Source organism: Equus quagga, chromosome 12, assembly GCF_021613505.1.
Source record: "Equus quagga isolate Etosha38 chromosome 12, UCLA_HA_Equagga_1.0, whole genome shotgun sequence".
Taxonomy (NCBI): Eukaryota; Metazoa; Chordata; class Mammalia; order Perissodactyla; family Equidae; genus Equus; species Equus quagga.
In genome coordinates this window covers 74,701,644-74,728,612 of record NC_060278.1, presented here as the reverse complement: position 1 = coordinate 74,728,612, position 26,969 = coordinate 74,701,644, and the positions used below count along the sequence as shown (strand labels likewise).

The 26,969-nt window shown below is 39.9% G+C and overlaps 1 long non-coding RNA gene and 1 other non-coding gene across 2 annotated transcripts; both read left to right on the top strand.

The window, feature by feature from the left end:
• The first annotated feature begins 12,795 nt into the window (after positions 1 to 12,795).
• Positions 12,796 to 22,185, top strand: LOC124248864 (uncharacterized). Its single transcript, XR_006891165.1, has 3 exons — positions 12,796 to 12,932; positions 13,117 to 13,216; positions 21,150 to 22,185. It is a non-coding gene; the product is annotated as an uncharacterized LOC124248864 (long non-coding RNA).
• Positions 22,186 to 24,149: 1,964 nt separating this feature from the next.
• Positions 24,150 to 24,222, top strand: TRNAV-UAC (transfer RNA valine (anticodon UAC)). Its single transcript has one exon. It is a non-coding gene; the product is annotated as a tRNA-Val (tRNA).
• The last annotated feature ends 2,747 nt before the right edge of the window (positions 24,223 to 26,969 follow it).

The window sequence follows — 26,969 nt, the reverse complement described above, 5'->3', positions numbered from 1 at the left end:
CTTCCTGGCAGATGTCATAATTTACTGTCACCCTCATGCAGGAATGTGGCGCAAGGGCCCCCATGCTGGCTCTGTGATCCGTTGCCTGACAAGTCCTGGGTGTCAACCTTAGGCTGGCCCAGCGGAGGTGGAACGCCATTTACCTGATAGCGTCTGTGATAAAGTGGGCAATTAGATGCACTTGGAAAATCCTGGCTGGAAGCTGGCTGGCATTTAAGAAACATTACAGCCAGGTCAGGCTTCATAAAAGTTAATGGGGAAAAATAAGTCTTTCAGGATCTACCTTGGTCTCTAAGGAAGCCAGGAACCCAGGACTCCATAGCTTTATCTCTTTTTGTGTCTCCCCGACCTTCTCACTCTATTTCCCCTGGACAGGGTGATATATTCTCATTGGAGATGGGAGGAAAGGGGAGAGAATTGAGTTAAGGTTTCAAGTTTTTGATCTCAGAGCCATGTTATTTCTTTAGTCCTCAATCTCCTCTCTCTCTCTCTCTCACACACACACACATGTACACACACACAATTTCAGTGCCAGGATTTAATTTGGCACATTAGCATACATTTTGTCTCTCCCTGGAGTTTCTTGAGTTTGGTGCCAGCTCGAGAGCGTGATTTGTTTGACATGTATTCGTCGGCCCCTCTTCCTTTCCTCCTAACTGGATAGCTTCAGCTTGTCAATGATTAATGAGTCTGGAAGGTGAGCGACAGTTATCTTAAGGGCTCTCAAATGTTTGTTTCAAGAGACTGGCCAAAATCTCCCACACTGCATGAACTGCAGTTAAGATTTCCTGTTGATAAGAGCACGTGGAAAATAACCGCTCGCCCCCCAAGCTGCCATGAGCAAAGCTGTTTATCAGCCAACAATGTGCATGTTCTCTCCTATGCATTTGCTGTTTCCCTTCAGGCCGATAAACACTTTACCTATGAGAAGTAGGAAGGACACAGTGAGGCTGGTCCAACACGGGGCCTCACTTGGATGTGGAGACTTTCTGAAATTGAAAAGTCAGGACTGAGCTGGAAAATGTGCTTACAGACAGTGGAACAGGAAAACGATTCCCCCCCAAGGCTAGTTCCTCCTCCTCTGCTGGGTGGAAAAGGTGGGAGGAAGGGACAGGGTGTTCTCTGTGTGATTGGAATTCCCCTCTAGAGTCACAGGGGATGAGCAAGCCTTGGGTTTTCATTTTTTATATTTTATTTTGCACCTAGAATAATATACTTGCAGAGAAGAGACAGAGGTGCCCACATGAGGTTTTTTCCTCTCTGAATAATGATGAGTTCTACGCTAAGCAGAGGGCTCCTAAGGGATGCTGGTGGCTAGCTGGTGGGGACTATTTGGGTTTTGGCTTAATTATAAGGAGGGCAGAGGGACATCCAGGGGCCAGAGGATGTGCCTTAATGCCAGCCACTTCACTGGGGAAGAAGAATGATTGGGTCTGCTCCCCCCAAGTCTTCAGAGGACATCTGGGATTTGGGCCAAGACAGTCACGGTCTCTTTATTGAATAAACAGGCTTGTTTTAGTTGTTGGAGCTTAGGGAGGGGGAGCTAGAGAAGAAAGCACATGCTTTCAGACTCCAGCAGACTTCCAGAGACTGAGATAGGGAGATGATGGAGTGCTCTTCGCCCATAGGTGCGTTGGTCTCTCGTGTCATCCTGTGGTGGTGCTAATATGGACCCAAGTTATAGTTTCCTTGTGATGCCACTTCGCTGGCTTGAAGCCCGCCCCACTCATCATCTCATCATCTTTGGAGAGTACATGCAAATGAGCTGTTGGTAAAACCGTGTTAAGGGAAGCAACATGTGTATACATGTATATAAAGAAACAAAAACAAGAAAATAAACAAATTTGTGATACATCAGGTGGTACTTAGTGCTGTGGGAAAAAATTAAGTGGCTTCAGCCAATCACTGAGTGTTGAGGGGAAGAGGGCTGGTGCAGAGGGGCACTGCTGTTCCAGAAAGGATCATCAGGAAAGGCCTCTCTGAGACTGAGACATTTGAACAAATTCTGGGCGAATTTAATTTTTCTAGACCATGTTGAAGTGGGATGAGGGACACAAAGACATCACTTTCCTGGTTCCATGTCCATCCCAATTCAAGGATGGACATAGAGACTTGTGAAGACTCACCATGACTTACCCAATAAAGTGCTGTTCATCTTTGGTCCCTGTGGGAAGGAGACAGCATTTCAGGGCATGCAACCCTTCACGTGCTTAATCCTTCTGGTATCAGAGCTCTAACAAGCACCTGTTGGGCCTGGGACCTAGAGAGCTAGAGTCTCACATCTGCACTGCCATAAGGAAATCGCATGACCTTGGCAAAGTCATTTATTTTCTCTGGGCTGGATTTTTCCCATTTCTTAAGTGGGGAGTTTAATTACATGCACTCTAGTGAAACTACTGAGTCTGACAGTCCATGGTTTTATGAGATTGTATGGCTGACGCTGTGTTGGGCTTTGCAGGAGAAAGAAAAGAAAAAATAAAAATGATAATAATCTTGCCCTCCCCAGAGTCACTTATAATCTTCTTGAATTCTTCATAAGATGAAAGAGAGAGAAAGAATAATGCAAAGTGGTAGAAAACGATGCACCCTACAGGAACCTGAGCAATATCTTTTCTCTGCCCCACCAAGTCCTCTTATCCCCTGCCCAAATCCAGAAGCAACTAATTTGCTTTTCATGAGCTATCGTAAATCAATAGGGCTTTGATCCTTTGGGCATCCTCCAGGTCCCAGTTTCAAAAGATGATGTAAGACTGGCATCAAAGTCGCTACACTGTCTCCAGTTCAGTCTCTGGAGTTTCCCTGAGTCCTAGGAGCACTGCTGATGGTAATTTCGGATGAGGAGACACCCATAGTGAGCTTCCATTCATTCTCTTCTCAACCAGGGTCTCACTGGAATGTCCTCGTGGTCAAGAAAAAACAAGGCCAATCTTGGCTCTCATGCACAGACAACAAAATCAAACTTTGATGTTTGTAGAGAAAGGCCAGGCTGCCATCTCGTAACCTTCCTAGAGTGATAGAACTCTTGACAAGCGTGATGACTATGCAGATGAGAAGAGCATCGCAAGCTCAATAAAGGTTCATAGGGTGTGTGAGCAGAGGGGAGGGCTGGCTGGCAAGGCAGAATGAGGCCAGGAATGAGAAAGAGTGTCTAAGCTAGAAAGAGGCCAGCATCCAGAGGAAGTGCTGGTAGCCAAAGCCGCCTGCTTGGGTCTGGTGCAGCATACACCCTCAATTCTGACGTCAGTGCTCTCAAGGTTAGAGCACACAGAAGGGCAGGAACTGCACCGAAAACGCCTTGTACGAAACAGGGAGGGAGAGGAAGCTGCGCTTTAACAGCCAGGGCGGGGCATTGGATCTTCCTGCATGGCTCTTTTCAGGACATGGTGAGGACAAGAGAATGGGGAAATACAATTTTACAAGGAAAAATTATTAAAAGAGACAAAACATCAACATCACGTGCACACACAAACACTGACATACACACACAAACACACATACAAGAGAATATGGACTGCAAGGAATAAGTGATTTTGTTTTCATCCTGTTGCCAAAGGGGGCTGGTTCTCCCCAGCTGTTGACTTCTCACTCTCTTTTTGCTGTTTCTCATTTGATTATCCTGAAAATGTTTGTAAACTGTTAACCACTCTTGACAATTTTGTATAATGGAAGCTTACAAATGGGAATTTTGGAGCTGGGCATCCTGAGATGAAACCTCAGGTTCCACCACTTCCTAACTTTGGTCTGGGAACTTTATCTCCCCATTCCTTAATTTTGTTACCTATAAAATAGAAATGATAATAAATCTACTTCATAAAATTGTTATGAAGATTGTATAAAATAATACATGTGAAGCACATAGAAAATCAACGTCTTAATTATTATAAGTTTTTTCAACTCAAATAAAATGTATCAGTTTCTGGAGATCCAATAACAGGCAAGAAAAATGGATGGAGGTTGTGAGCGGTTTATAAAGGTATACATGAAGCCATTCCTTATCTACAAATTAGTTAAGGAGAAAGCCATAAATGCGTAAAAAATTTAAATAACAGGAATATTCAAGGCAAAATAGATAATAAATACAATCAGATAGAGATATTGAGTAAATGGAGGATTAATAAGTGGATCCTTCTTCCAGAATGTATAAAAAGAAAACAAAATTTACTGAAAATAAATTTTCAGTTTGACCACATTCTTTGATTTAGACAGCACTTCAGATGTTATTTAGTTCAATCTTTTACTTATTTAAGGAATTTTTTTATCAACCAGTGATTGATTATTTCATGTGACTCATAGTTCATTCACTCATGCAGCAATCTATTCCATTTCTGAACAGCTATAAGAGGAAAGATGAGCAGAAAGCTACCTGGAGAAATATTTTAAGGCAAAGAGGACAAAGGATTGATACTGTTAACTTATGAAGAGCTTAATTGAGTGCTTCTATTTCTATTAATAGCAGATTAGGTTATTCATATCAATCTTTCTGCTGAAAACAATAAAAATATTCTGGATAAAATGTTTTAAAAGAATTCTTATAAAGTGTCAAAGAACTGGTAAAATAGTAAAGATTTATCAGGTCAAAATTGTAGGGAAAAATGCAATCCAAGAGATAGGCAAAAAAAACATTTGATTTTGCCTTGTTGGCAATTACCAAAACTTTATATACATGAACCTGGATTTTGAGAACTTTAGCCTTGCAGGAAAAGAGAGGAAAGAAAGGAAACTCAGAGACTTCTCAGGCTGTGGAACCATCAACTTCATTTAGGAATCCAAGGAGTGTATCAGAAAAGGGTAAAGCAAAAATAAGGTGGACTTGCATGGAGTTTCAAATCAATCTGCAGTTCCTGGGTGCCTCCTTATGGAAAAAAAAAAAAGCCACAAGTGATTACATTAATTGAAGTAGTACTGGTCTTGGTAATAACAATAAGCAAATAGAAGAAGTAATACAAATCCTTGCTAGAGAAAGATATTATCATAGGCCTCAAAATCCTTCTGCAAAAATAAATTTTAAGTAAAATGAGAAACATACAGTCAAAGATTTCTAAGAATCCAAGGAACAGGGAGTCAGGTGGAAGAACAAGCAGAAAATTGAAAATGAAAAAAAAAGAAAGAAAGAAAGGAAAGAAATGCCAAAAATGCCCGATATTGTAATTATTAGACATAGATTATAAAACCACTATGTTTGCTAGATTTAAGGAAATAAAAGCCAAGTTTGAAAATATCTTCAAGGAACAGAAAAGTTTAAGTCATGGTCTAACATATTTTAAAAAGTAACAATTCTAGAATTTAAAAATATGATAAGCTAAAATTTAAAGCATGGGTTTGAATGTAGATTAGATGTAATCTAAGAAAGAAGTAGAACTAGAAGAAACCTCAGAAGAAACTGTCCAGGACATAGCATGGAGAGACAGAAGATGAAATACCGAAGGGAGGTCAAGAGGCAAGAAATATAGATGGAGCAGGTATAATATACCTTTAATTGGAGTCCTGAAAGTTGAGAATGAGAGTATGATAGAGAGATAATATTTTTTTTTGTATGTTCAGTGTTTATGAGATAATATTTGAATATATAATAATCGAGAAGTTTCCAGAACTGATGAAAGTCAAAATTTAGAGATTTGAGAAGCCTAACAAATTTCTAGAAAGGTAAATAAAAAAGGCATTTACACCTAATCATGCTACAGTGAAACTGCAGAACTCTGAAGAAAAAGAAAAATTTTGGAAACAAACAATAGGAAAAGAGATTACCTTTAAAGAAAGGAGGAACAGCTGATTTCTTAATAATAACGAGAGCCAGTAGCAATGGAACAATGTCTTTAATGTGCTTCAGAAGGTAACTATTAACCTGAAAATCTATACCCAGTAAAAAATACCTTCCATACAAAGGAGAAATTAAGATTATTTTCAGAAAAACAAAACTGAGAACATTTACCACCAGCAAACCTACATTAAAGGAAACACTAAAGAATGTTCTTGAGGCAAAAGCAATTTGAACCCATAGAGAAGACCTAAAGTGTACAAGCAAATGATGAGCAGAGAACAGAGTGAATATGTGGGTAAATCTAAGAAAATATACAAAATGACAATAATTAGACATAATAATAAGGTATTAAAGATTAAAATGGAATTAAAATACAAAGATTAACTTAGAATAGGATAAATGAGAGTTAAAATATTTTAAGAACATTGTATTTTCTAAGAGGTGTTAGAAGTATTGATAATTTAACACTTTGATGTGTATTCGTATTTTAATTTCTAGGGTATCATTTCCAAATTAGTGTAAGGAAAAATTACAATGAACTGAAAAAATGCAAATAGGGAGGAAATGAAGCAGAATAGGTAGGAAAGAAAGAAAAGAAAAAATAAGATGGTGTATTTTAAACATAAGTATATTAGTAATTATGCAAATGTAAATTGATGAAATAGTTAAAAGTAAAGAATATTAGCTTGGATTAAAGAAAATTCCAAGGAAATCTGGTGCATAGCATAATTCCTAGAGGAGGGTCATTCACATCATGATTTATGAGGCTGGTGGCCCCTAAAGTAGTACAGTGCACATCCTATGTGGTCCTGCATCCAACTATTGAAGACATGGAACTAAAAGAATGGAAAAATACATATTATGTGACTGAGAAACAAAGGACAGCTATTGTAATATTAAACACAATAGAGGGGCTGGCCTCATGGCCAAGTAGTTAAGTTCATGCGCTCTGCTTCAGCAGCCCAGGGTTTCGCCAGTTCGGAACCTGGGTGTGGACCTAGCACCACTCATCAAGCCACGCTGTGGCAGCATCCCACATAAAATAGAGGAAGACTGGCACAGATGTTAGCTCAGTGACCATCTTCCTCAAGCAAAAAGAGGAAGATTGGCAACAGATGTTAGCTCAGGGCTAACAAAAAAAAAAAGTGTATGTATATATATACTGATAGATATATCAGAAATTGATAGAACCACAAGATAGACAATATGAGAGCTGAAAGAAGATACAGATAAAACCACAGTCATATAGGAGACTTTAATACACCTCTCAGGAACTGGAGAATAAGCCACCCAAAAATAACTGCTCGGGATTTTATCATCTCGCTCTCAATAATTGATAGAACTGCAGGCAAAAAAAAAAAAAAATCAGTAAAGAAAAGAATAGAGGCTGAAAATTAATGAACGAGGCATTCATTACAAGGAGTTAATAAACTTTCATAAAGTAGAAGAAAGTAAGAAAAATGATAAGAACAGGATAGAGGAGATCAGCATTGCTGAAATTGGTTCTTTGAAAAGACAAATAAAACTTTAAAACATCTGGCAAATTAATGAAAAAACTAAAAGAGAAAAAAGGAGAGAAGGCATAAATCGCCAACATCATGAAAGAATAAGGAGGCATCACACATAATCTGGAAATATTGTTAAGAATATATTATGAACACTCTTGTCAATGAAATGGAAATTTTAGGTAAAATTTTAAGAATCTTAGAAAAATGTGATTTATAAATAAAATCTCTCAAGAAGAAATACAAAACTTGACTCATCTCACAACTTTTATATACTCTTAATGGGAACCTAGAGTTGTTTAAACTCTAGGAGCAATTGTGAAAGCGCTTAACAATGTTCATACACTTTTACCCAGTAGACTCAATTCTTGGAAAATTTCCTAAGAAATTGGGCCTAAATGCACAACTTTGTGGCACATATTCCACTGAATTATTTATACAAAAAGAAAAAATTGAACCAAATCTAATGTGAAACTATTGTTGAATATCTAAAGAGATATAGTCAAGTGAGCCAAAAATACTTGTTTTTTCCAATCTTCTCATTGGAAATATGGGAGATCTCTTCATGTTTCACTTGTATTTTATTTTGGCGTATACTATAAGTGTCCAGCAACAGAGGCATGAGTTCCATAAATCATGGTATCATAGCACAAAATACAATGAAGTTTTTAGAAATAATCGTGTTAAGGTAAATATATTGAAATGGGAAAGTGTTTTACAATGCTTTGTTGTGTGTAAACAAAAAAGAGAGAGAGCTTATAAAACAGTATATACATTGTGCTACCATTTGGAAAAATATATTTTCTGTGTCTATATGGAGAGAGACATAGTTCTATAAATGCAGAATGGAATCTGAGCAGACAAAAAAAAATGGATATTTCTGGATGGCAGGATCACAGGTAATTTTTACTTTTTCCTTGGGCTAAAGCAAATCACAAGGTCAGTCTAGATTCAAGGAGCAGGGAAGTAGATTCTGTCGTCCGATGGGAGGAAATGTGGGTCAGGAAGGTAGTAGAGAATGAGGCCTCTTTTCTAATTCTCAGGAACAAACTTCGGCAGGCTGCAGCATTGCTCTTGAAAGCCATTCAAGGGAGTTTAGACACTGAAACAACAAATGGTTTCCACCGTGAGTCTGTCTCATCATTCAGAGATTTCACACCTTAAACCCTGAGATCTGGCTTCTAATGAGATTCTAAGATCAACATGTTGACAGCTAGTTTTTAAAATTATTAAAATTGCCTGAGTCCCTCGACAAGATAATTTTTAATAAAAAGTTGTAGTCGCCAATCCTTCACTACTTAGGAGTTAGTGACTATCAACTCTTTGGTTCAGTACAATGAACACAATTTAAATTCCATTTCTTCAAATTAGTATAATTTATGTCATACCGTTCTGTTACACTTTCTAAGCTCCTAATCCATATTGCTTTATCAACTGATTTTTAAAAGGAAATTCTAAATGAAATGTGTTGTTGATCATGCAGCCTTAAATCCAGACATATGACAAGTTCTTGACATGTGGTAATCACTCAGTGAATGTGAGATAATACTGCTAAATAACTTTAAACCAAGCTCTGACATTCACTAAAATTTTCTGTCTAAAGATAGGATATAGAAGAAAGAAGAAGAGGTTTGAGTCCCTGAATCTGCAGTGAAAGAATTAGATGCCAAATTTTGAAATTAGAGATATGGTATTTGTTGTCTTTTATCCATTTGATATTGATGATTTGGGGCCTTGGAAAGCCTTAGGAAGCAGGCAATTGTTTGGGGGAGACTTACCCTTGTGTATAAGTTCTCTTGATTCTATGAGAGGAAAATTCAGGACCAATAGGGAAAAAAGGACAAGAACAGTACAAGCTGACAAGGCAGAGTGTTCCTGGAAATCAGATCAGGGTTCAGAGAGAAACCCAGCTTTATAGGATGCAGAGTTAGTAAGAGCAAAACCAAGAATTATCTGTTGTAATGCTTAAGACAGAGCTTCCTATTTCAGTGGGAAGAATTATTGCCACTCTGGGGACTCATGAACACGAGTCCATCTGTGATCAATGCAACTCAGTTCCAAGTTCCACTGGATTGGGGGCTGATCCTGCTGGTATACCTTATTTATTAGTTCTGCAGTGGTTGTTTTTTAAGCCATAATGTTTTAAAAATTGTAATGCATTTTGTACTCAATGACTACTCTAATGGAGTGTTCTTTCTTGTTATTACTAAATTGATAGTTTGTCTTAAAATTTATGACATCTTAGATTCAGGAAAACTTGGTGTTTCCACGGTCTTCCAGACAGCTCAGGAACTGGGCCTGTGGGTGAGACCTGGCATTACAGTTAGCTGTGAGGACTTAGGCACATTGGAAGGGAAAGACCCGAACTGAAATTACAGATCCTAATACAATCAATATTGAAGAAGAGTGTTTCTAGTTCTCAGAAGCTTGTGCACTACTATGAGAGACAGGCTAAGAACAATGTCGTTTTCTGAGAAGATTGCCCAGTGTATACGAAGTGGTTGGTTCACTAAGACCACTTTTCCAACTGCTCATGCCCTCTGTTGGTGGTAGGCAGAGTTGGTAAGTCTCTACCCTAGCACAGATTTCACTTGTCTTTCAAAGTCTGTAAGTTGGAAGGTGGAAAGTTGTGGAGTTTCATTGCCAAGTTCAGTGGAATACACTATACGCTCTGAAAATTTAGGGGATCAAGACTGAAAAGGACTAGGGAAGGATCGACAAGTTGGAGCTGAAGCTTAATGAATTTCAGTAGGTAAAGAGAGGCTTTTCAAGGGCTAATAAATGTGAAACTCTTGAGGGGGAAAAGAGCAAGGTGCATTCCTGCCATAGTGCCTTGTCTGGAACATTTCCTGATTCAACCCTGGAAGTCCTTATTTGGTTAATCAGGGGTTAAGTTGCAAAGGTAAGAATCTACTTGCAAATGGTTGAAATGTCACCATATGCTTCTCTCTGCCTTTTCCTCCTGACCGAGAATTAGAGCCTCAGCCTCTACGAGAATTTTCGAACAGAGCCGGAGCTTCATGCCAACGTATTTTAACCATAGAGGCCTATTTCTTATCTTGCAAATCTTGTGCCAGAAAAGAGCTTGTGGAGTCGTTCTGGCACAAACAGACCGCTGAGGGCACAGAGCAGATGAGCAGAGGGCGAACGGTGCACATCTCCCAGTGCTGGCCAGGGTGTAAAGGACGCTCTGGTGCTATTCCCCCAGGGGGAAGAGTCCCACACAAAGTGAAATCTCCAGGCATGCCCAATAATGGTGCAAAATTAAATTGGACTCTCCTTCTACCTTAAATCTAATTAATCTTCCTCTGCCATGTACTCACTCCACTAAAATATGGCATTAAAATGCCACCACTTTAGTTTGCGCTTTCTGGTAGCTTTCTATAAGCAGCAGTAATCTGATCCACCAGTTCATGAAATCCTAATATGGAATGACTTAGAAAAGTGAAAGGATTGGACGTCAGCAAATGAGTAACAAGACATCAACCGGGGAGTTTTAGATGCCAACAGTGGAGAAGCGGGCTCTTAGGGATAGAATTATCCTTATTATTATTTGATTTGTTGTGCTGAGACCGAGAAATCATCTGTTGTGTTAGTTGTTAGTGGAATCACATGCTCCACGCACACACTTACATATTCTTGGGAATGATTTGTAGAAACAGCATGGCTTAAACCGGTCTATAATTGTCAGCAATTCATATTTAATTCTGAATTTGTTCTGGCTTTTGTTTTTCATCCATTTAGGTGTCAGATCTGCTGTTGTCTTGGGAAAAAATGTTTGCTTCAAAATCGAAATCAATTCCATCACTGATTCCAGTGTATCTTATAGCTTCAGGATAGAAGTACATAGGACTGAGCTTGTTGAACAAGGGTACATTTTATTACTTCTTTAAAATTAAGTTTCTATTAGAATCTTCTCCTCCTCTAGTGAGGAAATCCTAGACAAAACGTCTCTTGTATTTACTTGTTTTGCCCATGCCAGAACTACAAAAGGGAAACCATATTCTGGCAACAGTTGTCCTGAGAGGGAGAAATTGCAAAATACACTAGCATGTTGAAACATTTAGAAATATACCACAAATATTTATGTATTATGGATTGTTTATATGTATATATACATATATGTGTTTGTATTATAATGACAGCATAAGGGCCAAGATTCCTACGTATTATAAAACTTGGATTTATCACCAACTCTAGTTTTGTCACATTGACTATAGAGAATGGACTAGAAATAATTATCCCCTTTAACTTTAGATTGCATGATTTTATAATTTGTATATATTCTATCTGATCGACTTAATAAGGTGGAGAATATGAGCAAGTCATATGCAGGCTTTTGTTTTCCTCCCGAAGGCCAGGTATGTGAGGGTGCGTGAAGGGTGAGCTTCGAAAGGATTTTGTAGGTAAATAATTGCAACAAGATGACCATTGATGTCCATGTATGATTTGAAAGGACAGGAAATTATCTTATGCTTCTTTTTATTCCTTATAGAATTTCTTTCATTGCTTTGATTATTAAATATCCATAAAGTGATTGAAGGAAGAAAGGAATGCAAGAATTAAAAAAACCTGTTTATATCAAACAACATGTATAAATCTAAAACAAGGATCAGTCAGACAGTAAACACTTTAGGCTTTGCAGTTTATGGCGTCTCTGTTGCAACTATTCAACTTTGCCATTTTAGAGCAAAAACAACTATAAACAATGTGTAAACAAATGAGTGTGGCTGTGTTTCAATAAAACTTTATTCACAAAAAGAGTCTGTAGACTGAATTTAGCCAATAAGTCATCCTTTGCCCATTGCTCATCTAAAGCATCAGGGGGAATCCTTTATTTTCAAAATAACTGATTCACTCAAAGGTATGTTGATGATTTGCAAGACTCCATTAGAGGGTCAGTCCAGAGGAATTTCTACTCACCTAAAGCTTTCTACAGATAAGCCATCAATACATAGATGGTGTATAGCACCAGCCAGACTTTTGTGCTTTCTCTCCTCCCTGTCACTAGATTCCTGTTGGCCTCACTGCATTTTATGTGCTGTCCCCATTTCCAGGCTAAATGAGGGGAAAGGGGTAGATGGCATAAGAGGACATTGAATTCGACTGCTGGCAGCTCACATAGTCTACCCGTTAGTCACTCTGGATTTCAAGCAGGGTGAATGCAGCATTCATTAATGCCCAGAGACAGCCCGGGCAAGGTCCAGACAGTCTGCTGGCAGAAAGAAAGCTAAAAGCAAAGGAAGGCTTGTGTCGATTGTCGTCTGCAGTTGTGAGCCTGAGAAATAGTAGCTATGAATCAGCTTGTCTGAGGCTCAGCTGTCTTTATTTGCAACAGTAAGGAAGATAATATTTTAAAAAGCTTTTAGGAATAAAATGAGTCTTAACCACTAGAGAGAAGAATCACATCGTGTCTGCAGCTACATTGCCTCGGGGTCTAATGATGATTCATTGTAAAATTAGACCAATTAGGCACCCTTTCCCAATTCTGTAGTCTTGAGAGAGTTGGATAAGATGATTGGGTCCCTTTGACTCACGGAATCCTAAAATAAAAGGGATATCAGAGATCTTCTGGTCATGGGGTTATGGAATGTTAGAAGTATAAGACATCTTACTGGAGATCTGGTCAATCTCTTTATTTACAGAGGAGGAAACTGAGTCCTGATGAGGTAAGTGATTTTCAGTGATTCATAGCTAGTGGGTGGCAAAGGTAGAACTTGAGCCAGCACTCTTGATTCTGGGTTGATTGATTGATTCATTCATTAAGACAATTATTATTCATTCAACCAACGTAGTTTACAAATTGTTTCCCAAAGTGATTTTATCAGAGAATGCTTTCTGGTTTTTCACAAGGATCGGAGAAGACCAGCATGCCCCAGACCCACTCAGGAATGGCTGTGATTACCCCACACCTGCAAGCTCTTCCAACTCCACCCACACATCCACTTTACAGGTGAGGAAAACGAGATCCAAAGAGTCTAGGTGGATTGGCTCCTGAGTTTGTCTGCATATCGGAATGATCTAGGTAGGGATCTTTCAAAAATTCCAGAGCCTATGCCACATCCAGACCAATAAATCACAAGCTCTGGGAGCAAGGCATAGGCACCATATTTTTTGAAGTTTCCCAGGTGATTTCAATGTGCAGACAAGTTTTGGGAACCACTGGGCCAGATGACCTCTTCTTATGTCATACCTCATGTAGAAAGACTCATTGCCTATTGTGGGAGAAAAGGTCTTGGGGACATCAGAAGAAATAGAATAACATTTCTCAAAAGGAGGCCTTGCTTCATACACGCACACACAAACATATGCATACACACACACACACACATACTACAGGGTAGTTATGAAGAACAAATGAACCAATATAGGTGAAAGTGCTCTAGGAAACCAAAGGACTTATGTAATATAGTACTACTTCCTCTTAGGAGACACTCAAATTTCAATTAGCTGTGAATATTGTTTTATCTGTCTATTTACTTGGAAGACAGTCACAAATTAGAGAATTAGTAAACATTCTAAAGCACTTAAGTTTTGAAAGAAGGTCTAAAATGATTTAATGCTTCTCCTGATATTTCTAATATTGCAGCTCTCTGATGACATCTCAATGAGCATCTATCTGTTGTGGGGCCCTAACTTAGCAGCCCACCTGCTCTGTCTGTCAGAAAGCTTTAATGTCGGTGCTCTTCAAAGATGATGGCAGGAGTTGGGTTCATTCATGCTTTATAAAAAATAATTTACTTGTGCTTGCTTGAAAACCAAAACCCAAAAGCCACTTTTAGAAGAAATTGTGTTTCTACTATATTTTAAAATCTCAAGTTATATTTCAGTGTATCCAGCCAAAAATGATGCAGGATAGGGACCGGCCTGGAGGCGTAGTGGTTAAGCTCCTGCACTCTTCTTCAGTGTCCCAGGTTGGCCAGTTCAGATCCTGGGCACAGATACGGCACCGCTCATCAAGCCATGCTGTGGCAGCATCCCACATAGAAAGACTGGAATGACTTACAACGAGGATATACAACTATGTGCTGGGGTTTGGGGGAGGAAAAAAAAGAGAAATATTGGCAACAGATGTTTGCTCAGGGCCAGACTTCCTCACACACACATATACACACACTCACAAAAGATGCAGGATATGTCATAACTGAGCTGCCTCCTTTAACTTGACGCCTTTGCATACATAACTTGTTACTACGTCCACTCAAATACCATATATAATTCTTTTTCTTGATTTTCAAATCTTCCCCTCCCAGGTAAAGTTGGGCAATAGGTGACTTTGGATAATAAGCTAAAGTGGAAGATTATGGTACTGCATTAAATGTTTCAATTTGAATGAAATTCCAGGTGAATTTTTCAGGTGGAAGTTTCTAGATTGCAGTCTTGGGGCCTTTCAGAATTTGCTCACTTTCTTCAGATCACGACGAGAGCTCTCTGGTCCTTGCCCACCTGACTCATTTCAGCTGCCACTATTTGCCACTCCACTTTAGGCTCTAGCTCATTTACTTGAGGCTCATCCTCTCATCCCATGAGATCTTGGTCCTTCCAGAAGTAAGGCAGAGAAGTGGGACCCCCTTACCCCACAGTTGTTTCTCTAAAACCAATTAACTGTCTTAACACAGTCAAATGCGTTCTTGTTCCCGGTGACTTGAAGCTGTGGTTGCACTGTGAGTACACTATTCTTACTTAAATTGCATTTAATTCGGATGATTTGAAGAGTTTATGGAAGGAGCTAAGTGACTCCCCATTTCCAGCCACCTTTGGTGTATTCTCTCCTATAGAAGTTTGGAACTGAAGGCAAAATAAAGTCTTCTTTCACCTCTTCGTTTTCATACCCATATTCACAGATCTTGCTTTCTGTGGGAAATGTTTTGTGGGATTTAGGAAAGAGCCAAGAAATGCCTGTTCTGAAAACAGAAGGACTCAGTCAACAAGGAAAGAGCTAGAGCCTTCGTAAACAGAAAATCTCAAAGCATCGAAAATCTCTTCTATTGTCGTAGTGACAGACCTAACAAAATAAACAGACCAGGATGTTCCATTGCGGTGGCAGAAATACCACTTGAAAATCCTGGGAAAGTGACCACGGGAAGAGCTCTCCCAAGGACAGTCACTCAAGTTAGGAGAGGATAGGAGGGGAGGGAAGATAGGCTGCCCGTCAGGAGAAAGGAAAAGGGCTGACAACATCTCCGCTCCTATCCAAAAAGGCCCAGCGTTTGCTTCTCTGAGACTTGAGCCAGGATTTACGTTGATAAAACTTCTACATTAACCAAGAGACAGGTCTTTTTTTATCTTCGGTTTTGTATGTGCCTGACACCCCAAGGTATCCATGTAGCCACTGAGTATTTTCATCCTATGGCCAATAGATGTTGTTCTTAGAAATCATATGTTCTCAGATGCTTCTACTTCTGGAGCACCATTTGTAGGCTCATGTTAACAAAAAATGAACAACCATAATATATTTCTGTGGGTGAGAGTGGAAACAGACAGGAGGGAGGGAGAGAGATGGAGATGCTCCACACTAAAAGACAGAAATCAACAAAAGAATTTTTAGGTAGCATTTCTGTCAACAGAATGGAGCATGATGGTCTGTTTATTTTAATAGGTCTGTCACTCAGACAACAGAATATATCTTCAGCATTTTGGGAATTTCTTTTTATGAAGGCATAGCTCTTCCTTTATTGGACCAGTCCTTTGGTTTTAAGAGCAACATTTCTTGGCTCTTTTGTCCTAAATCCCACAGATAGAAATTGAGGGACTACTAAGTGCCAAGCATGAAATAGGTGAAGATGAACTCATGAGACTCATCGCTACATATGAACAATTCAAACACCCCTGCTCTTTGTTTTTAAGGACATCCATACTCCTTGTTTTAGAAAACAATGTCAAGGTTTTTAAGAGAGTTGCTTCCTAGCAAACATTTTGAGCCATTTTCTTTGGTGGATGTCAAAAACGTGCCTGAGGGCTTTGGAATATCTCTTTGTAGCATCATTACCAAAATGCTGCCTGAAAATTGATTTGTCGCCCTCTCTGAGACTAGTGGCACTTGTTTTCTGTTATTTCTGTTGTCTGTACATGCATGCGTGCGTGTGTGTGTATTAGTGTTTTCCTAGCTTATTTATCTAGGAGCTTTATTTTTTTTTTAATCATCTGGGAACATCATCTGTTATTAGAGATTCCAACAAGAGAAATTCATACTGAGGTCAACAACGCAGGTATGGTAAGTTCACTTTTTTTTGCAGAAGACACATTCCATGCTTTGTTTTCTAATATGTCTGGGCCATAGAACCATTACTGGGTTTTTTATTTAAATTTTTTCCTGTTGGGTCAAGATAGGGCAAGGAACGTCCCATGGCATGCATAATCATAACTGAAGCCCATATTTCTGCCCTTGACTCACGTCCAGCTTTTCCTCCACCCACAGTCTCCTCTCTCTCTTTTGCTGCAAGGAAACCTATTGAAGCTCCTCTTATGAAATATTATGGCACCTGAGAACTGCCAATACGAGGAACTTTGTCCAGCTCCTTTTATTGTAGCCTTGATTGGTTTGGGAATCATCCCTGTGAACCTTCAAAAGAGATATAGCAAAACCACTGGATGAGTCTTTAAGGAGGACAGGATGATCTAACCCACATATATCACCAGCTGCCTTCATCACAGGTCTTCCTGCACGTGTAATTTGCAATCTATGTCCCTGCATGATATGGGAAACAGCCATTAAAAGTAATTTGGCTTCTTGCTGGGGTCTATGAGTTTAAGTGATATGAATGTGTTCATTCTTTTATGCAACAATTAATGATTGAGAGCCTGGGTATCAGGCCCAGCAGACAAGGAGTGGCTCTGCCTACAAATTAGCAAGACGCCCTCAGCCCAGGAGTCTGGGAAACTGTTCCAGTATTTCTGGAGTCAGAGAGAGCTGAGTTCACCTTCCCCAGATCTGCCATTTAATTAATGTGGAACCATTAGCAATGGACTTAAGTTCTATAGATCTCAATTTTCCCACTGAGAAGGTAAGAAGAATAGTGCTCGCTCACGGGGATAGAAGGAAACTTAAATGACGTGCTATATGTAGAAGCTCTAGAACGAGCCAGGATATCAACAGAAGTTGGTCCTTTTCTCTTAGCATGCTTGTCTTTTTATCCGGTAATTAACAGGAACGTCCTCTCTATCCCTCTATTTGACCTTATTTTGGTCAATAACAGACATGAGGAGAGATTCAAGTCTCCTAGAAGCAAGACCCATTGGCCTTCACTTGCCCATAGATATTTCAATGCCTTAAAAGGAGCTCAGTGCTCATGAAAAGGAGAAAGGGATGCTGCTTCAGACCAGAGTGCATTTACTGCTCTCTGCTCCCTGTAATTTAAAGGGTTAATTTGCTTTCATGTTGCTCCTACTGAGAGCCACTGTTATTACGGGATGCAGGTTCCCACAAAAATAAAGAGATGCTTTTCTCAAAGCATAAACTGGCATGACCATAGTTAATTTCCATGAGAGTCAAAAGAGCAAAACTCTGGGTAAGTCTTTGAAAATCCACTTGGGACACTTTATGTCCAAGAGACGGTGCTTGAAAGACAGGAATCCCATACCTTGAATTCACTTTCCCATGAAAGGCAGCTGAAGTTACTGCAGGAAACAGAAAGCAATTTACCTTTACCCCAACCAACCCTCCCCCACGGTTCCAACCTCCTCTCGCCCACTCCAGTTCACCACCTGAGAAATCCTGGCACTGGGACGTAACTTTCTTTAACTCTTTGCTACTCAAAGTGTGGTCCATGGGCTGGCAGCTTTGGTCTTACCTGGGATCTTGTTAACAGTGCGGAGTCTTGGGCCCCACCCAGACATGCTGAATCAAAATCCACATTTTCACAAGATCCTCAGGGATTCTCATGCACCGTGGAGATGGGGGAAGTGGCCTTTAAGTGGAGTCCACGTGGATGGGCCGCATAAAGCTGTGTTTCTTAGTCTTGGAAAGGCTGATCGAACCTCTGTTTATTGTGGGTCTTTTATGTCTATTTTCCTGTTGTAAAAAAATATTTAGCACAAAGGAACATCATAACACCAAAGCCTCCGTATGGGGAATACAGACTCTGAGAGTTTTAGAATTGTGAATTGTTTACCACTGGTCTTATAGTATATCTAGGCCGCCTGGAAACCTGCATGTACATGCAGTGGCATTTTTGGCTTTATAATCTCATTGTCTAATGGGGATTATATCACTCTTATTTGTGAGTAACACAGGCCAGTTTTGAAAACCATACTTTACTTTTGTTGTCTTGCAACAGTGGTTTTATGTAGGCCTCTGGGTAAAGTAGATGCTGTTTGGCCGACCTAAACTCCAACAAGAAAACCAAAGGGTGAAAAAAATCCAAATAAAATTTAAACACAGTCAGATGTTAGGGATACCCTGGAAAACTCTAAGGTAAGGGTTTTTTAAAATTTGTTTTTTGGTTGTTTTTTAAACTAAGATGAGGATGTGGATTAATAAAATACTGTTGAGCATGTAAAATATGCAGTTAATGGTCTGAGTATAATTATATCATGAAGTCATGGATTTCTGACTCATTTGTAAACATCATTTATTAGCAAATAATGTTGAGCATTGGCCATATGCAAATTATGCTACAAGGTCTCTTGAGGAATATGAAATAAAGACATTTTGCCTTCATGAGCTTCCTGTGACTAGAGGAAATGAAGGTGTTGATGGCTCATCATTACCTATTACCCAAGAGGGCTATATGAGTAATGCAGGGAAAAAGGAGGGATGCAGAAGGAGGAGAGCTGAATTCTGGTCGGGATCAGTGGACAGAACCCCATCACCGAAGTATCACCAGGGGGAGTAATTAACCAGAGACTCGGCCCACTGTCTACTCCGTCCCTACCTTTCTGAGCCTACGCATGACAAGCCCTGCACGTTCCATCACCCAGGAAAGGGCAAAGAGGGGAGCCTTCTGGCTGGATTAGGGACAGAACCCTTCCACTCATGGGAAATAGGAGAAGAGAGTTGGCGGACATGGGCTGCGACCCCCTGACAGATGCGTCCCTTCACACTGTGCCATAATGTGGCCCGGTATGCTTTGAAGGCCTCACATGGCGGTGGTCTTGACATGTCTTTCAGTGGACACTGATTTTTATCACCAATCCATAACAAACTATTTTGCCGACAGAAGAAAAAGGAGGGAGGGGGCAGGGGAGAAGAGTGGGGTAGCTGATAACAGTCTGCATTTAGAAAGGGCTTAGAAAGATCGGTATAAGCATACTTCAGGGACCTCAGCTGGCTGCCAGCTAGCTGCCTGGGGATTTTCACGTGTGCACAGTGAGGGACCAAAATGATACACTGTGCTCTGAGTTCCTAGCTATTAAGGAAAGCTCTCACAGACACGAAACTAACTTGTAATGCTCAATATTTACATCAATTTATACACGTATAAACAATTGTCAAAGCTCGTGGAACTGTATACCTTAAATCCATGCACTTTACCTCATATAGATTAGCTCTCAATAAAAATAAATTAATTAAATGACTTAGCTGGGAAGTGGTAATGAGGGGAAGGAATGAGGGTTATATGAAACATGACGGCCTGTCATCAATAGTTGTTAAAACTGAATGATGGTGAGAACGTGGGGGTCCCTTTAACATTCTTTCTTTAAAACAGAAAGTCAAGGAAGTGGTTATTTTGAAGTTAGAAGACTGGTTTCCCTTTACAGGGTGGGGAGGCGGGAGTACTCAGAGAGGGCACAGGGGAGGTGGCAGCGTCTGTTTCTGGAAGGGGAAGAGGGTCCCTGGGTGTTTGCTTTGTGATAAATCAGCGAGCTGTATATCATTGCTTCCTGTAGGTATGCTACATTTCACAGTAAAAGGTTTTCAAACTGTTGGACCACAAAAGATACAATAAAATACACATATAAAAATACATGCATGTGAATTAATTGAAGGATTATACATCACAAGCATTCCTAGGCACTATTTTGTGCATAAATTGGAGTATACAAGAAAGAGAGGAACATAAATCCCTCTCCCCTCCCCAGCCTACTGCCCCCTGATGGTCTCTAAGAGAACAATAGATGCTCAATCGTCACCCAGGAGGAGAGAGAGCTTAATAAAAATATTCTGCATCTTGGGATGTTTCCTAGCCTGGGCCCCTCTAATCACACAGTTTTCATCTCCTTCCTTGGAAATAGGAGCCAATAAGCACTTTCTCACTTAAGTTTAAACAAATCCAGCATGCCCCAGGTCCTTTGCACTTGCTGTGGCCTTTGCCTGAGACTTGGTTCCACTGAAACATGGGTTGCTTACTTCCTCATTTGCTTCAGCACCTGCCTGCAGAAGGGCAGGGATTTGGTCAGTTCTATTTACTGCACCTACAAGAGCACCTGGTACATAATTGGTTCTCACTAAACGTTTGCTGAATTAATCAAATAACTAAAATGGGAGAGATGGGAATAGAAAATGAAATTAAAAAGTCAGTCTTTGGTATAACAAATTCATTTTTTACCACTGGCCTTGTGGCTAAAGAATCTATTTTATCTCATTCCATACTTTTTATGCTTTAGTTTGTAACTGCTGCAGGTGGAATACATTTGGAATGTTGTGGGATGTGGTGCCCAACCTGGGATCCATCCTTGTTTGTGCCATGGATTTAATCAGAACTCCTGTTCTGAATTCCAGACACCACCATGTGAACCAGCCCTTGAAAGGTGACCTCTCACTGTGTTAGAACCATACCTCAAGTCACCCCCAGGTCGAGCTGTGTATTCCACAGGCACTCTCCAGATTTCTATCACTGCAATCATTACACCAGTTAAAGGACATATTTTTAAGCTGATATCCTGCTGTTGTTATGAAGAGAATTGATTCTAATTGCCAGTTTCCTGCATTTTTCTTAAACATTTAGCCTTCGCAAGAAAAAAAACCTCACGATGAAAATTCCACACGTTACTAGGATTACTTCATAAACAGAACATTCTCGACTTTGGAATTCCCCACAGACTCTGAACTAAGCTTACCCATACAGAAAAACCTGAATTCATTTTGAAATGGGAGGAAAGCAGGGCAAAATGTTATCTTTGAGCTGTGACATTTGGCTTCCAGTGGACACACAAAGTGGAGACACATCAAATGTCAAATACGCTGATAATGGACAGGAAGTACCGCTGTCGAAATGGCAAGCTCGACCTTCGCTGGCAGCAAAACCTTGGATGAAACACAACTGCTCCAACCTCAAGTCACCCAGGGCGTGAGCAAAGCTGGGCCTGGAGGTGAGGATGCGGGATCATGATGCTTGAGGATCTCAGGACATCTCACAGACAACCAGACTGAAGTCTGGCCAACGGGGAGGGCCCAGAGTATTTATCCATTGTTGTGAGATGAGCAAGGCAGAAAAATAGTTCCTGCTTCCAAGTCTTCCCTGGCTGCATTATCAGGAAAACAGGACAATATAATACAGAAATAAAATACAGAAACTTCCTCTTTGCCATCATTTTGAATCTGTCCTGGCATAGATTTGCACTGACATCAGCTCCCAGTGGATCCAATATGAAATTTATCTTCATAGAAATGTGACCTCTGGCTGCCAGTGGACTAAAAAATATAGCCAACAATGGGGCAAATAAAGATAAAGAAGTTTGTGCAGGACAAATGCTCCATTTCCTATTCACAGCTTTATAATTCCTCTGTCCCAGGAATGAATAGAAAATAAATGGATGCAGGCAGCCATGGAGAATCTCTACTGTGTTATCTCATGCTCCTCACAATGATAAAGCAGATAATCTTCTTGCACAGATTGGGAGAGGAGATGACTAGCTGCTATTGCTATGAGTAAATTACATGTGATATACACAAGGTGGGCAGGCAGAAATCCTCATAAAATGTTCTATTCAACTCACTAGGTTTGTGCACTGAAGACATTATTCTGTTTTCACAGTCAGGGTTCAGGAAATGATTGTGTGTGCGCACGTGTGTGTGTGTGTGTGTGAATGATTTAAGATCTTTCAAGCGTCAGACTTACTGTTTTGCTTAGCCATTCTTTTTAAACACCAGTTGGATTTTAATTAAATCACATATGTTTTGGACTCAACACATATGTATATTTTACTTTGAGTATCTTTGGGTTATGGTTTAATAACTTTGGTCTTATTTTGCCCTGGTGGATGTTTTGGCTTTTCCTATTAATGTCTTGCATTTATACAGCTGTTTTCAAAGCAGCTGTGAAATATTTTTAAAATTTGTTCCCAAGGGGAAGAAACTTAGTATAAGCAATATAGAAAAAGAAAAAAAAAAAGACAAACATTCTTCTATGGAGTTCTGTCAATGTATTTCAGATACACCAGGAAATCAGCTAAGCTAAGCAAACAAAGACATTTTATGTGGCAAGAACAAAGTAATAGCCTTTTTACTTCAATAAATCACTGTCAGAATTGTCCTAAAGCAATTTGATTGGAGGAATAGACTTTGGGGAAATCCTCCTTCCCAAAATATCCACCTTATCTGTCTTTTCCAGATAGCTGAAATTCCACTGTTTGAGAAGGCTGCTATAAAGCCAAGGGGGGGCAAACATCTCTGCGAAAGGAGGAGCCACTGAAGTATTTACACTTCGGGGTGAGGTGTTTAATCAAATGTGATAACTAACTGGGATGTGTTTTTCTTGTGAAGCCACTGATTTACAAGAGGGAAGGGGTGTCAAGATAGCGGTGGGGGGGCCTGACAGTGAAGGTAGGAAGGTGTTAAAGACGAAAGTCAACATCCTCCTAATATATTGAGAGTTGTATGTTTTCATCCGTGGGTCTGTGCAGTTAAACATCTGCCTGAGATTCTCACAGTGGAAGTTGGGCATAAAAGAATCATGGGATGTGGCATCTTTTCCCAATTACCTAAGATTTCTCTTCACCCCAGAATTTCTGAAGTCGAGCCCTGTTTAGTTACTAGAAGGATGTTCCTGATGGAATTGTTCTGTGCATATGAGCAAGGAGGAGGCAGAAGAAAGTGTGACAATCACTCTTCAAGCTTATCCATTTGTCTGTCATTAAAATAATTTAAGCCCCGATGGAACATTGCCAACCGGGAGCTGGCAAAGAGTTCCCCAGCTCTGTACCTCTAAGAGGAAAGAAAGGGGTATTGCAGTAGTAATTTTTAAGGTACTTTGGCTTCTTCTGTGGGCAACTTCCTCTCTGTTTCCAGTCTCACTCTTCCTTCTCCCATGGCATACATGTTACCATATGGCCAAGGAGAAGGCAGAGCTACCATTGGGCATTGGGGGAGCACCGGACCTTGTCTCAGAGAAGGGCAGCACTGCTGTTATGTGATGGGCAGATCCAGTTTTGAGGATTCAGGAGCTATGGGCTTAGGGTGAGTTGTTTGGCCTCCTTGAGCTCTGGGAATCTATCAGTAAGGGGAGATTTCCATTTACCTCATAATTTCAGCCAGTCACATGTTAGCTTGACAATTTTCCTATCTCTATGAACCACACATATTCACTTATATACTTTTAACTTCATTTCTTTCACTTCTTTAACTCAAATAAAAACTAAGCTCACTTCATACCCACTTCTTCCTTCAAAGTACTTACTACTGTTTTTGATTATGTTTATTTGTGTGCCTGGCATATTGGACATGATCAAGAAAAATTGCTCAATTTTACTTGTTCAGTGTTGTCAAAGAATAATTATTTTGCTTTGTTTTTCAAAAAGTTAAAACATGACTCACCTACAAATATAGAATGAACATGTGTTAAAGATTTCAAATTCATTATCAGGGGATCAGGATCATGGAAAACTAGTTCCAAAGAGAAATAGAAAGTCAGAGGTTATTACAGGCATTTGACAAAGATGGACTAAGATGTCTAGGTTAGATACAAAAGAAGTTAATATCCCACAGGGCAATCAGACAGTCAGCCTAAGGTTCCATGGTGTAGTGGTTATCACATCTGCTTTACATGCAGGGGATCCTGGGTTCGATTCCCAGTGGAACCACAAGATTACTTATATTTCCATTCAAACAATCACACTTTAAGGATTACCTTTTCTACTAGATGGAAGACTCTTGCATCTCTACTGGATGAAAATCAACATTGTCTGTCTTTGTTACTAGGTGGTGAATCTGATGAGAGCAAAGTTCATTGTCCTTTATTTTACTCAAGTTAATTAATCTTACAAAGAAACTCTGTCATATCCATAAATGGAGAACCAGCATTACTTTCCATCAAGCCGAGTAACACCCTGCAGTTAGCACCACAGGGCAGGGATGTGTTCAACAGAAAGATGCAAGCAAAGCACAAAGATTTCCTTAATGTTTGTAAAGCATACAGTTTACTAGCCACAGCTCTGCAGAGGAGGCACAGAGAGCCTCCTCACAGAAGGGCACACTTCCCTGGCCTTCACTTGTACATCATTGAAAGTGTCTGCTTTCTGGGATACCGGCTAAAGCCGAAGTCCTTTTCCCAGTTGGACCATGCTCTTATTAAGCTTAGGTTTTAGGTTGGTTTGAGTTCTATTCCAGCAGTCAACATAAAACCATTACAGTGAATACTGTTGTCTGCCAAAGGCTCTTGATCTGGCGCTTGTTCTCTCTTTGTTACAGAGAGAGATTAGCAAGTGTTAGAGAGGTGTTGAGGACATCCTAGCACCACACTGAGACTGTCCTCATGATGTTAGCAGAGTGATTGACAAAGAATAAAAAGGGGGTAACCATCTCACTAAGTGATTCTAATTTTTCTCATAGCACATCTGTTGCACATATTGAGAAACACTGGGCTAGCAATAATGGCTAACACTCTCTCATGCTCGAACATTCTTGTTATTATTATAAGAAAGCATTCTAGAGATGAAAGAGACTTTAGTGAGCTTCTAATCCAAGACTTTGGAGAAACGGTTCTGCTATGTAACATAAGGACGGAGATTAACATTCATGACTTCTAACTACAGTCCACTGGTCCTGCTAATCTAACTATGGCTTCTCCTGGCAAATTTAAGGGTAGGTGTCTTTCTTTACATTGAGTTTGATTTCTGGATTAATGGGTCTAGTCAGAGTGAGACTGGTTATGGTAACAGGAGTGGGGGACTTCTGAAAATGCTGGGAGGAATCCCAGTAGGCAGTATTGAAAGCATTCCAATCTCCATCCCTCACTATCTGTGTAATCTTGGGTAAATTATTTCACCTCTTTGAAGGTCAGTTTCCTCATCTGTAAAATGGGCATGGTATTCGGGCTTCTTTCATTGAGTTACTGTGAAGATTAAATGTGTAAACAAAACGCGCTAAAAGAATGCCTGGCTCATCATCAGCACTGGATACATGTAAGAGGCTGTTGTCATTGGCCTGCCTACCTCTCAGCTGGTCCCAGTTCTCCTTTCATTCTCACCCTACAGCTATCCTCGTTGGTTTTAGAAAATAGCATTTATATAGTACACAAGGTCACATTCTTCTCCCCGTGTTGGCAGAGGAGCCTACCAGAGAGAAAAGCTCTTGCTTGCTTGAGAACTAAATTCCAAATGAATTGTGGTTTTTTAAAGGAAACAATGAATATCTAAGTAAAGAACCCCAACCAGCGTTCATTTGTGTAGGACAAAGTGATGGCAAATAAGCAAGAACTGAGGAGTGCAGTAAACACGGAGAAACTGGCTGAAGGCAGGGCAAGTGAGTGAAAGAGATATAAAGATGGAAAAAGAGATTTTAACTGAATCAAGAAATAAAGGGAATTTATAAGTTGTCTTTGAATAAACAAAGTTTGGGGATCACTAATGCATGACCGTTGGACACTTTCAGTAGGAAGCACCAAGATTCCCCAAACAAGTGTTATGAATACTCCCAATCCAGTAGCGGCCTTAGATAATCGGGAAATTCGTGATGGAATCTGCTGATTTTTAAGGAAGGAATTCAGGCAGATCTTCTGACCTAAACAGAGGACCTTTCTCCATTTCAAAAATTTCATTAAAAAACATTTATGGTATGATTGCTATGTTCCAAACCCTATGGTAGGAGCTTCCCTCAAGGAGTTTATAATTGAATGAGTGAAAAACAGAACACATGAAAAAGCAGTGGGAATGTTAAATATTTTGACAGAGCTGAACGCCAGGTACTGTGGTCCATTTGTTGCCACACTACGGCCCTGGAGAAAGAGAAGCTGCCCTATTACAGGGAGAAAAATCCTGACACTCTGTGTGCTGGTCACATGCCACTTTGTTCAGTTCTGGGCATACTATTTTAAGAGGGCCACCTGGGGAGCAAAGACGATGGTTGCAGTAAAGCAAATTGTCACTGGTGGTACTGCTCCAGAGAAAACAATGAGGAGGAGATTCCTGATATCATCAGGTGGGCAAATCAGCAGAGGATCGTGGAGAAATCATGGGGAAGAAGTGAATTCTTTCTCTAGTGTTTCTCAAGGTCAACTAAATGGAAATAATGAGGAAGCAGCTTGGAGCACATATTATGAGACTGTAATAAGTCACTTATTTTACTGAGAATGGATTAGGCTATATTTTGAGGTAGTGAGCCCCTGACTACTGAAGGCATTCCAGTAATGTTTGGATAACCACATGTAACAGCTACTAACCAGGTGATCCCTACATGGGGAACGCTTAAAAGTTATTTCTAACTCCAATATTCTGTGACTAGTAGAAAAATTACAATGAAATTGAAATGGAATTGTTTTTATTAAAACAATTTTAAGAGTACAGCTCTTCTGCACAATAAAGCATATGGACGTCATTTTTCCATAATCAGC